Consider the following 11,709-nt stretch of genomic DNA (forward strand, 5'->3'; position numbering starts at 1 on the left):
TACCAGCGACACTGAAAATAACCCCTATTTTATGAAATGAACCAAAGAAGGCTAAAGAAAGAAACTGAAATTGCTTAAATAATTTATCAATATATTACAAAAAATAAATATATAGATCGCATCATCCGACTCTTGCAATTCAATTTAAATGATCAAAAATATGAGGCTTATTCCATAGGAAAAAAAGTAATCTTACATTTTTCTACATAACATTAACCAGAAACTACTAAAATCAGCACATGTTTTTCATTTTATGCAAGATACTTGACTGGCTGGTAAAAAAAAAAAATAAGGTAACATGAAGTTTTCAGATGAACAAAAACTGAAATAACTTATGTATTAGAATAGAATACTAAATACAATAGAATAGAATACCGAAAATGTAAAAAAGGATGAACTTCAGGCAGAAGGAGCATTATCACAGATGGAAAACTGAAGATGCAGAAAGGGATCAAAAGAATTGTAAGACCATATTCAAATGAACACTCTCTGTATGAAAACAAGAACAATAACATTTTTAGGATGTAGACTATACAGGTAGAATTGAAATACATGACAACAAGAGCATAGAAATCAGGAAAGGGACAAATTGAACTAAAATGTCTGAGTGTGCTTTTGCTTCACAGGAATAAAGTACAAATATCAATGAATGTTTGAATTTTATAAATGAAGAAGGCTCATTGTAATTTCTTGGAAATCCTACAGGATGACTTAAAAAAAAAACTTCAAAACTAGCAGGAAGAGGCATTATAAAATCCTAAAATTAATCAACTCGGAAAGCTTCTTCTAACTAGGATAGGACCCCTACGGCTACATAAATCACTGATTACAACCAAAATATCTAGTAAACAAAAGTCAGCCAATTGTGGGGAGAGTCCAATGGCAAAGTAGTCTATAAAAAGGTGTTTTCTAGTTTGGTTTTTTCCTCTTTTCTCTTACAGCATGGACCCAAAGGCAGTCCTAATCACAGAAGGTTCAACATTGGTGGTTAAGAATTCACAGATTCTGCATGTTAGGCCTGAAAAAACAAAAAACAAAAAACAAAACAAAAAAGGCTCCTGAGGCTAAAAGAGTGTACATGGGAATCCCCTATTTTTCCCATTATTTTCTCTCCAAGATTTCCCCCCAGGGTATGCCTGGTCCTGGAACGCAGCTTAGACAACTAAACGTCCTTCAACTTGTAACTGTGTAAAAAAGTTGCGGTACATTCAAAGTTAGTGTTATTGGCCAATACTTTTTGGTATTAAAAAGGAATGGATTATTATTACACACACACACACACAAAGAAAACATGAATGAATTTCAAACACATTGTTTTAACTGACGGAAACCATGATCAACTATGATCTGGCTTATTTGACATTCTGGAAAATTCAAAATTGGAGGAACACAAACACACTGGTTGTTGCCAGAGAGAGGAGGCGAGAAGATGACAGAGTGCGAATGGGCAGCGCAGGGGAGAGCTTTGTGATGGCGCTGCCTTGCCGTTGCAGAAGTATGTGCATTCACCGATCTCATGTAACGGTATACCAAAAAGAGTGAGTGTTACTGTAAGCAAAGAAAAAATCAGGAAAAGAAAAATCAACCCAAAAAAGAAAGAGAAAAGCCTTAAAATCAGACAAATAGAAAACACATAATTAGACTGTTGGTTTACCCTTCAATATATTAATAAGTACAGTAATGGTAAGTAGACTGGATATCTGAGTGAAATATCAGTCCCTAGATTTAAATATCAAAATCTAATGATGTGCTGTGTGAAGGACACACATTTAAATGTGCTGGGTACATGTTGAAAGTTATAAGAGTAAGTAACTGTGTAGATAGCACACACAACTAACCAAAAGAAAGTCAGGGTAGTTCTGTTTAACTTCAGAGGAGAATAGATGCAAAGAATTCTAAAGAAGGCCAAAGAATCACTAGAGATGAATACAGTTGTTTTATAATGATCAATGATTTGCTAAACAAGGAAGATAGTAAATATATATATACTTAATTCACATGGCCCAAAAATATGTAACAAAAATTGACAGAACCATGAGAATAAACTGACAAATTCACAGTAAGAGTAGAAGACTGTAATACGTATCTCTCAGTAAGTAACAATAAAACACACAAAAAATACAGGTCTTATCTAAAATCTGAGAAACATGATTCATAAACTTGACCTAGGAACAATGTATCCAAAAATTGTAGAGTACATTCTGTTGTCAAACGTGCATGTGTGTGTGTGTGTCTGTGAAAAGGACAGCTAAAAATTAACAATGTAGATATCTGTTCCCAAAGATTTTAAAAGAACGCTAAAATAAGCTTAAAGAAAGAAAGAATAAAAAGCGAGTGTATAAATAATGAAATGGAAGATAAATAATAGAACAATAGAGAGCCAAAAGAAATCAAAAAGTTTATTCTTTGTAAAAACTAATAATGAAACTCAAAACCTCAGGCAAAACTGTTTAACAAGAGAGATGTCATAAATAATCAATATCATGAATGAAAAAGAACACATTATTTGAGATCTTGTCCCTGTTAAGAAGATAGCAAGAAGATATTGTAACCAACTTTCAAGTCAATAAATACACAATTTAGTTGAAAATAATAATTTCAGGGGAAAAAAACCTGTGAAAATTGACAAGTGCAGAAAGAGAAAACATACAGCCCTAAAACTTTTAAAGAAAATCAATCAGAAATTTAAAATTTCTGATTTTAAATTTTCTCACAAAGGAAATTCCAACTTCAATGGTTCTACAGTGAATTCTAGAATGTCTAAATGATTATGGCCTTACACCAATTCTTTGAGAGTGAAAGAAAGGGAAGATGTACTCCCTAACTTATTTTACCAGACTAGAAAAACCTTAATAAAACTCAGTGAGACAACTTGTAGCCAGTGATCGAAGTTAATATGCTGGTAATAAGTTGGTATTTTCATGTGATGCTGACACTCTGATATAATGTGTGAAGAAGAGAAGTTTGCCTCTATGACATTTCCTCCTAAAACCTGTAAGCCCAGTCTAATTATGAGAAAATAAGACAAGCCCAAATTGACAGGCCTTCTTCAAAACTCCTGATCATTACTGTTCAAAAAATTAAAGTCATTTAAAAAAGAAAAAAATGTACAACAATCACAGATTGAATGAGAATAAAGAGACATGATGTCTAAATGCAACAAGGTATGCTATATTGGAATCCCAGAACCGAAAAAGGATCTCAGAAGAAAAAATGCTGATATCTAAATAAAGTTGCCAGTTAGTTAATGGCATTGTACGAATGTTAATCTCTTAATTTCTTTTTTCTTTTTTCTTTTTTTTTTTTTTTTTTTGAGATGGAGTCTTGCTCTGTTGCCCAGGCAGTGGTGCAGTCTCAGCTCACTGCAACCTCCACCTCCCGGGTTCAAGCGATTCTCCTGCCTCAGCCTCCTGAGTAGCTGGGATTACAGGCACACACCACCATGACCAACTAATTTTTGTATTTTTAGTAGAGACAGGGTGTCACCACGTTGGCCAGGCTGTTCTCAAACTCCTGACCTCAGGTGATCCATCCACCTTGTCCTCCCAAAGTGCTAGGATTACAGGTATGAGCCACCATACCTTGCTAATTTCTTAATCTTAATGTACCATGGTCATGTCAGATGAATGAGGGGAAACTGAACGAAGGGTATGTGAGAATTCTCTGTACTCTATAAGTCTTCTAGAAATCTAACGTTATTTCAAAATTAAACATCTTTTAAAGAGTCAACAAGAGCAGTACAAGAAAGAAAAGTATGTAAACCCCAAAATCGTACATGAAATAATTAGCAAACTTAATGCAGTAATTTCAAAGAAGAAGGAGGAAAAAGAGAAGAATGAGAAGCAGCAGGAGCAGGAAAAGGAAAAGAAGGGGAAGAAGAACAAATAACAACCAGGTTTGATATTGATCAGGAAGACAGATTGGCTAAACATTAGGAGCAAAAGCAATGTCATTCACAACATTCATAAACTAATGGTGAGTTCATTTGCTCATCTTCGTAAGTGCAGAGAAAAGCATTTGATAAATTTCAACTGTCATGCTTTTTTTGACTTAGCAAAATGGTAATAAATAATAATTTTCTTAACTAGATAAAGGGTATCTATAGCCACAGCAAAAAATTAAAATAAAAAATAAGATCTATAGCAAATATCAGATTCCAGGAAGAAATATTGAAAGTGTTCATTCAGGAACAAGATCTGTCCACAGCTAGAGAGATGGCTTCTGGCAGAGAAAGAAGCAAAACCTCCAACCCGGGGTTCTGACTGCAGTGAGCCCCAGTCCCACCTCCCTGACCCAGTCTACTTGTTTTCAACTCCTTGCTTTTTACCTATGTCTTGTAAAACAATAAAAATGTAGCCTCATGGTGTAATTAAAAATAAACAATTCAAGTGTTTCTTCGTTTGAGGTCATGTATAGGATGGAATGGCCACAGGCGGGGGTGAGTAAGAATATAAGCATAATTAAAATCAGGTTTAAATTCATTTTCATAAACTGCCACATCAGCAAGTAAAATTTTACATATAATCATATGACCTTTCTGCTTAAAAAAATATAGTCATTTATCGCAGTAACCCTCTCAGAGCATCACACTAAGAAAACTCTGATCCCACAAATAGCAAAACCCACTGCCAATGAATGAGGGCCACCGTGTTCCAATAAACCTTTATTTACAAAAACGGGTAGCTGGTTGTGGGCCCTGAGGAGCCGTTTGCTGCCTCCTACTCTGAAGGGAACCGGTGCCCCCACCCCCCAACCCCAGGGCGCTGCTGCCTCTCCACTGTAACTTGTTTTTCCCCCGGGCTCCTGCAACCCTCGACCTTCAGAGGATGCAGGTGCACTCCTGTTTCTGGCTGACTCTTGCTCCTGGCTGAGCCGCTCTTCAGTTAGTGGAGTCCCTCACCCATTACTGCTCATGGATGCTGCTCTGGCCTCCTCCAGGGCCACTCCCCTTCTTTCCTGGGTGACTCTGGCTCCAGTGCCTCTGTCATTTCCTCCAAAACTCTGGCTACATTAATTCTTGTCTACAAGCCTGTCTTGTCTGACCTCCTTTTCTTCTCGACCTCCTTATCTCCTGGGACCTTGTCCTGTACCCACTTCAGCCTTCCACTCCCAGACCTGCACAAGCAGTAACTCCAGCACTGCCCTGACAGGGTCTCTTCATGGACCCCACTCTCTGATTACCATGCCCTGGCTTTCCAGATCATTCTTTGAGCCCCATCAGTATATATGACACATTCATCTAACCACAGTCTGTTGCCCTGGACTTCTTGGTATCTTCTCTTTTCACTGAGTGAAGCTTAAATTTCCTTTGCTTTCTGACATTTCCTTTGGCAGAAGATTCTTGGGTTCCAAAAAGTGTAGTATGAAGAGAAGCCTGAGGACTCACACCCGGGCGCCTGATCAGGGCCTCACTCCTGGTGCCTGTTACACCTGAGAACTAGCCCAGGTTTGGGAAGAGAAAGACCTACTTTCTGACTTCCAGCAACTCCCCTGAGGCACAGGGGATGTGTGCCTGGAAATCCCTCCCAGCACCCTGATCCCCGCTCCTCTCAGGCTGCAGGTGCATCCAGTACCTGGGTGGATCTCGGAAGCAAGCCTGTACCCCAGCCTTCTCACTGCTTCCACTAGTGAATTCTAAAGAGAAGAAAATTACAGAAATTATACACATCGTCTTCTAGGAAAAGAGAGAATATATCCCATTTTATTCTATGAGGCCAGGATAGTCTTTATAACAAACTCAAAAATTATACAATTTATATATGTAATAAAACATTACGCTGTACCCCATAAATATGTAACTATTTTATGTCAGTTACAAACAAAATAAAACCAAAAAAGGAAAATACAAACCACTATCCCATGTGAGTATACAAATAAAAATCCTAAACAAATTCTTACCAATTCAAAAATAGCAATATGTATTTTTTTAATTCCACCATAACCAAGGAGGTTAATCCTAGGAATGTAAGATTGACTCAATATTCCAAATTAAATTAATGTCATTTATTATATTAAGACTTGAAAGAATATGATCATATTGATACAAAAACATTAACAAAATTCAACATTCAAGCATGATAAAACTTCTCATCAAATTAAAAACAGTAGGGAACTTTCTCAATTTAATAAAGGCATTAATAATTCTACAGTTAGCATCATACTTAATAGTGTAAGAATGAATGCTTTATCTTTAAGATCAAGAACAAGGCAAGGTGGTCTATCACATATGCCACAACAGGGATGAATCTCAAAATAATCACACTGAGTAAAAGAAACCAGGAGAAAAAGAGTAGATGCCGTATTATCTCACTCATATAAAGTTCTGGAAAACACAAGCTAATCTAGAGTGACAGAAAGGAGATAAGAGGGTTCCAGGAGACAAGAATGGAGAAAAGGAGGGCTCAAGATTGTGAAGGGTCAAGAAGTCTTTGAGGATGATGGAAAGGTTCATTTGTACGTTAGCGATTTCCTAAGTGTATACATATGTCAAAACCTGTCAGACCATACACTTCCAATCTGTATAGTGTATTGTATGTTAATTATACATCAATGATAAAGAAAAATCTATCTCTTTGTCTATCAGATTAGAGAGGCACCATGGAATCTGTGGATTATAATCTAGGAAATCCAGCAAAGAGGGCCTGCCTCCGCCTCTCGATCTCCAGTGAAAGGGATAGACAACAGGATTCTCAGAACTCTTCTAGCTCTGATAGGAGAGCTACTGGGAATCTTCTCCTTTCCACCTGGGCCTTGCAAAGCTGGAAAAGGAGCTAGAAGTGGCACCAAAGATGCCCTTGGGCAAGGGCACAGGATTGACCCTGGTGCCGGGGACAAACCAGCTGAATGAAAAGTGCTCCTAAAATCTTTCTTGCCCCTTTTAAGACCTCACTGGACAGAAGATCATATTAGACTCATGGCCAGTTTGAAGACTGTATGTCATGCCCACAGGTAGACTCAATTGTAAGCATGTTGACATTTGTACTAAGGAGACAAGGTATGTGGGCTGTGCACTAGGACCCATTTGAGAATAAAACCTCTAATTTAAGATTGTTAAGGTGGCTATGTGAACACAAAGATGAACTTTAATTTCCCACACACCAGAAAACACTGTGCCTAAGAATTCATCCTTCCAGTTCATGTCCTTTGCAGGAACATGAATGAAGCTGGAAACCATCATTCTCAGCAAACTGACACAAGAACTGAAAACCAAACACTACATGTTCTGACTCATAAGTGGAAGTTGAACAATGAGAACACATGGACACAGGGAGGGGAACATCACACACTGGGTCCTGTCGGGGGGTGGGGGAGCTAGAGGAAGGATAGCAGGAAGGAGGGGGGAGTGGGGAGGGATGATAACATTGGGAGAAGTACCCAATGTAGATGACAGGGGGATGGATGCAGCAAACCACCATGGCATGTGTATACCTATGTGACAATCCTGCACAATCTGCACATGTACCCCAGAACTTAAAGTATAAATATATATATATATATGTGTGTGTGTATATATATATATATATATACAAATTCTTATGTATATATATATATATAATTTATCACAGCCAGCCCCAAGAAAAGGCAGTCTCAATAAACAGAAACACCAAAAAAAAAAAAAGAGAATTCATCCTTCCATCAGTGCTGTAAGACAGGTACTAGTGCCCTTACTTGGTCCTAGAACTGAGGCGCAGAATCTGCCCAATGTCAGAAAGTTACTGAGAGGAGAACTGAGCAAGCAGCTAAGAATAAACTCAAGTCTATTGTTATCAAAGTCCCCAGTCTCTCTCATAGTTCTGAAGTTTCGACCTTGAAAAAAAGTTGGATGTTAGAGCCAGGAATTGCCTCTGTTTGAATGGCCAGGAGACAGAGAGGCAGCTCTTGTCATGTAAATTACCGTGTAGGCAAGGGTGTGGGTGCCCACATGTAGAAGGTAGCACTATTGTGAGAGAGAAAGCCATGACAGGAGAATCACTGTCCTAGGCAGAAACCTCCCTTCCATGGGGCGGGTCCCAGGAGAGCTGGTCTTCTGTTCAGAACATGTCCAGGTCCCTTATCTGGAGGCCTTTCGTGCATCTCCAAATTGTCTGACAACGCAGGATGGCACTAACTCTGAGGAGACCTTGTCTCTGGAACATGGATTTCCAGGGCTACAGGCACCACTGTCCCAATCCAGTATATCCAGTTGCCGTCTTTTCCCTTCCAAATCTCAGAATTCTGCCTTCCACAGGACACATGCACGATGCCAACACCATCCCCTCTGAGCCCTCCCCCTCATCCCTCCAGGGACACAGAATGACTTTCCATGGATACCCACACTTTCTTCTTGCCTGCCTCTCTTTGCTGGACTCTCCCACATTGGTTAAGACTCAGCTCAAATGCCACCACCTCTCAAGAGCTTTTTCTGCCCACAAGGACCGGTTTGCCACCCCTCCAGCAGGTTATAAATGCACCGGGCGAACCCCTCTGTTTTCTGTGCTGTCACACTGCCTGCCACTGTCTGGTCTCTGATGAGTCTCTCCAGCCAGCCTGTGAAACCCGACAGCTAGCACACAGAGGTGCTTGGTGATGATTTATAGACTAAGTAGACAGATTAACTCTTAATGATGTTATTTGCAAGTAAAAATCATTTGTGGTGCTGTTAGCCACCGTGATGCTGGCAGTTGATGGTCCCCAAAGCATCTCCAAGTCCCCTGTATACATAACTCTGGGAGGCTCACCCAGCAGGTGAGCTGATGGAGGGGAAATTAGGTTTTCTGTCCACACCAATACCTCCCCTAAGGAGGAAAAAAAAAAAAAAAAAAAAAACGGAAGCTTTAGGCTGAGAGCCACTGAGTCCTGGCAACTGGGTCCCCAGCATTGCCTGCCTTTAGCAGTTTGGCTCTTCTGTTCTCAGTCTATTGGTGTCAGCAAGCCCAGTAGCCACACCCCAGGGAACACTGAGAGACAGTACTGCTGTCAGAAGTGCCTAAGGAGAGAGACCCTAGCTGGCTTGTCAGCCAGGGCCGGGGGAGCCAGTATCACGTAGCGACCAGGTGCCCTTCAGCAGCAGGAGTGGGCTCAGAGAAACGAGTGGTTTAGGTGACGAAAATAACGAGGCTGACCCCAGGAGACACTAATTATAATCAGGTCACCTGGACTCGGTTAGCGAAAAGAGATCTACACAGCCTCCTGACATCTATTCCTAGGGTTATTCGCTACTTTTACCATTATTAGCAATTGTATGTGCCAAGCCCCTTCCCCAGGGGGTAAAACATCTTTCTCACCAAACCCTAGTTTATGTTAAAAAACTACAAACCAGATGAATTGAAAGTTTAACAGAATCAACGAGCATGTCACAAAAGTAACTTTTGTCCCGTCCAAATCGTTCCTGCGACAATTACGTTTCGGGAGGGGCAGGGAGCTTGTAGTTTTATCAGATAAAACTGGCTAAGCAGCAAAACAGTTCTCCCCGTGTCACTGCCTCGAATTGACTCTGCTGTCGCAAGAGGTCATGATAAAGGTGATGGCAATCTATATCAAACATTGTTATTGGAATAGCCTCTGAGCGGTAAGGTGTAACTCAGCCTTTCCGCCGTGTGTCCAGTGGTCCCTGAGGCCCTGCTGGACTCCTGGCTCTTTGGCGCCCCCTAGCCATGCGGCACTGAACAAGCTTCTCCAACTGCAACGCGAGGGAAAAAAAGAGAACCAAGAATAAAACATATTTTTAAATCCTTTCCAAAAAGACATTCTTTCTGAGCTTTCCTGTCCACGCTCCAGATAATAAAGCTGGGTAAAAAGTGCTACACTAACCAGTGGGCAGTCCAGGCTCCGCTGTAACGTTGCATTAACCAGAACTGCCTACCTGGGACCTCAAGAATTAATTGCATTGGATGCAGAACCCGAGTCTAATCTCAGAGTCAAGGTCTCTGCGGGTATTTAAGGAGCCGTTGTAACCCTAGGGGATTCGTTTTGTTTCCCTCAATTTTCCAGTGAAATCAGAGATCCTGTTCTTGGATGTCAACGCAGATACTAGAAGGGGGTGATACAGGAGAAACGAAACAGCAAGGGACGATTATGGCACGGTTTCCTGGAAGCAGGGTTGAGTGTAGCGCAGCCTAACTACTGGGGAGGAAGAGCTCATAAGAAAATGATGGTGCTGGGCCTTTGTCATCCCGGGGTCCTCCACTGTACTTGTCTTTGGTCTCTTTTTCTTTGTAGAGGTCCAATTATTTATTTATTTATTTAGTGCCAAAGAGAATGAAATCGGTCTTTCCATTCTAAAAGGAGGGTATACAGGTATAAAAGGAGGATGTATGGATATGGGGGAAGAGGCGGACAGGGGAAAAGGGGGAGAGGACGAGAAAGAGAAAGGGAGGGAGAGGGACAAGGAGAGACTCGGCGAGAGATCGATTCGGAGAGACAGAAATGAATGAAGATTAACTTCACCAAAGGCTTCGTGCTGGACGGGAATGGAGGAGCTCCTGATACGCTGTTACTACCGCAAACTGCAAAGGGCTCCTCCAAGTCACCTATTCACCTCCCGAGGCAAGCGTCCAATTTCAACAGCGTCCAGGAAAGTCTCCTCCCGCGGAGGTCTCACCGGTTCCCACTCCACCCCTACAAACTCTTTGGAAAGCGCCTCGAGAAAGTTAATCGTCAATCCAATCCTGGACCACCAGCGTCCTCTGTTGGTCACCGAAGGGAGGGGGTGCGCAGACAAAATTGAAGACTCGAGTGCCAGAGAAGGCCGACAGGAATTCCAGTGACCTCAGCGCGCAATTGCGCCCCCGAACTTTAACTCTACTGAAGAGTGTTTAGATTGCAAAGATAAGCGAGAATCCCACCGCATCAGAGAGAACTTAGTACAGGGATACAAAGTCGCCTTCAAAAAATGACAACGGAAGTTGCCTATTTTAAGGACTATTTGGTTAATTACGCTTCAGCACTGCCCACTTTATTGCCTTTGTTATTCTTTTGTCGTGGGTTGAAACTCTATTGGAAAACATAATCAGGGAGAACACCCAAAACATAAAGAACCGCTGTCATTTAAAATATTTGAAAAGCTCTGCCTTAAGGACGCATTCGCTTGCCGGTCCACTCTCATTTGGGGACTTGCGGTGTAGCAGCAGGTGTGAGTCTTCCTGCATGGAGAAGCAAGCCAGGAAAGGCGCGAAGGCCCCGAGGGCATCTTCAGATGCTTATGTGTGGGCGCCTGGGGATGTGAACAGCCAGTGGGCGTAAATTCAACCCCACAGTTGAATTTCTGTCTGTCTGTTCTTGTCTTTGGTCTTTTTTTCTTTGTAGAGGTCCAATTATTTATTTACATATTCAGTGCAAAAGACAACGAAATCGGTCTTTCCATTCTAAAAGGAGTGTATATACGTATACAAGGAAGCTGTATGGATATGGGGGAAGAGGTGGACGGGAAAAGGGGGAGAGGCCCTGGCTCCCTGAGACCCAAATGTAAATCAGAACTGTCCCAAGACTGCCCCTGCCAGCGGAATTATATTTTAGAAAGCTCCGCAAGGTACACAACGAATTCCGCGCGGTCCACGCCAGTTTCCCCGACATTGGCTCGCCGCAGGGCGACCTCACCCGGAGAGCGGATTGGGGAAGGGCGGCGGCGTCGAGGAGGTCGGGGTGCTGAGTTGGCCAGGAGTGACTGGGGAGACCGAGGGCTCTGAAGTGGCCTCGGGTGCCGGGGTGGCCGGGCACATCTTGGTTCCTGTA

This window comes from Sapajus apella, unplaced genomic scaffold, assembly GCF_009761245.1.
Source record: "Sapajus apella isolate SASKATOON/1434 unplaced genomic scaffold, GSC_monkey_1.0 scaffold54, whole genome shotgun sequence".
In the NCBI taxonomy this organism is placed as follows: domain Eukaryota; kingdom Metazoa; phylum Chordata; class Mammalia; order Primates; family Cebidae; genus Sapajus; species Sapajus apella.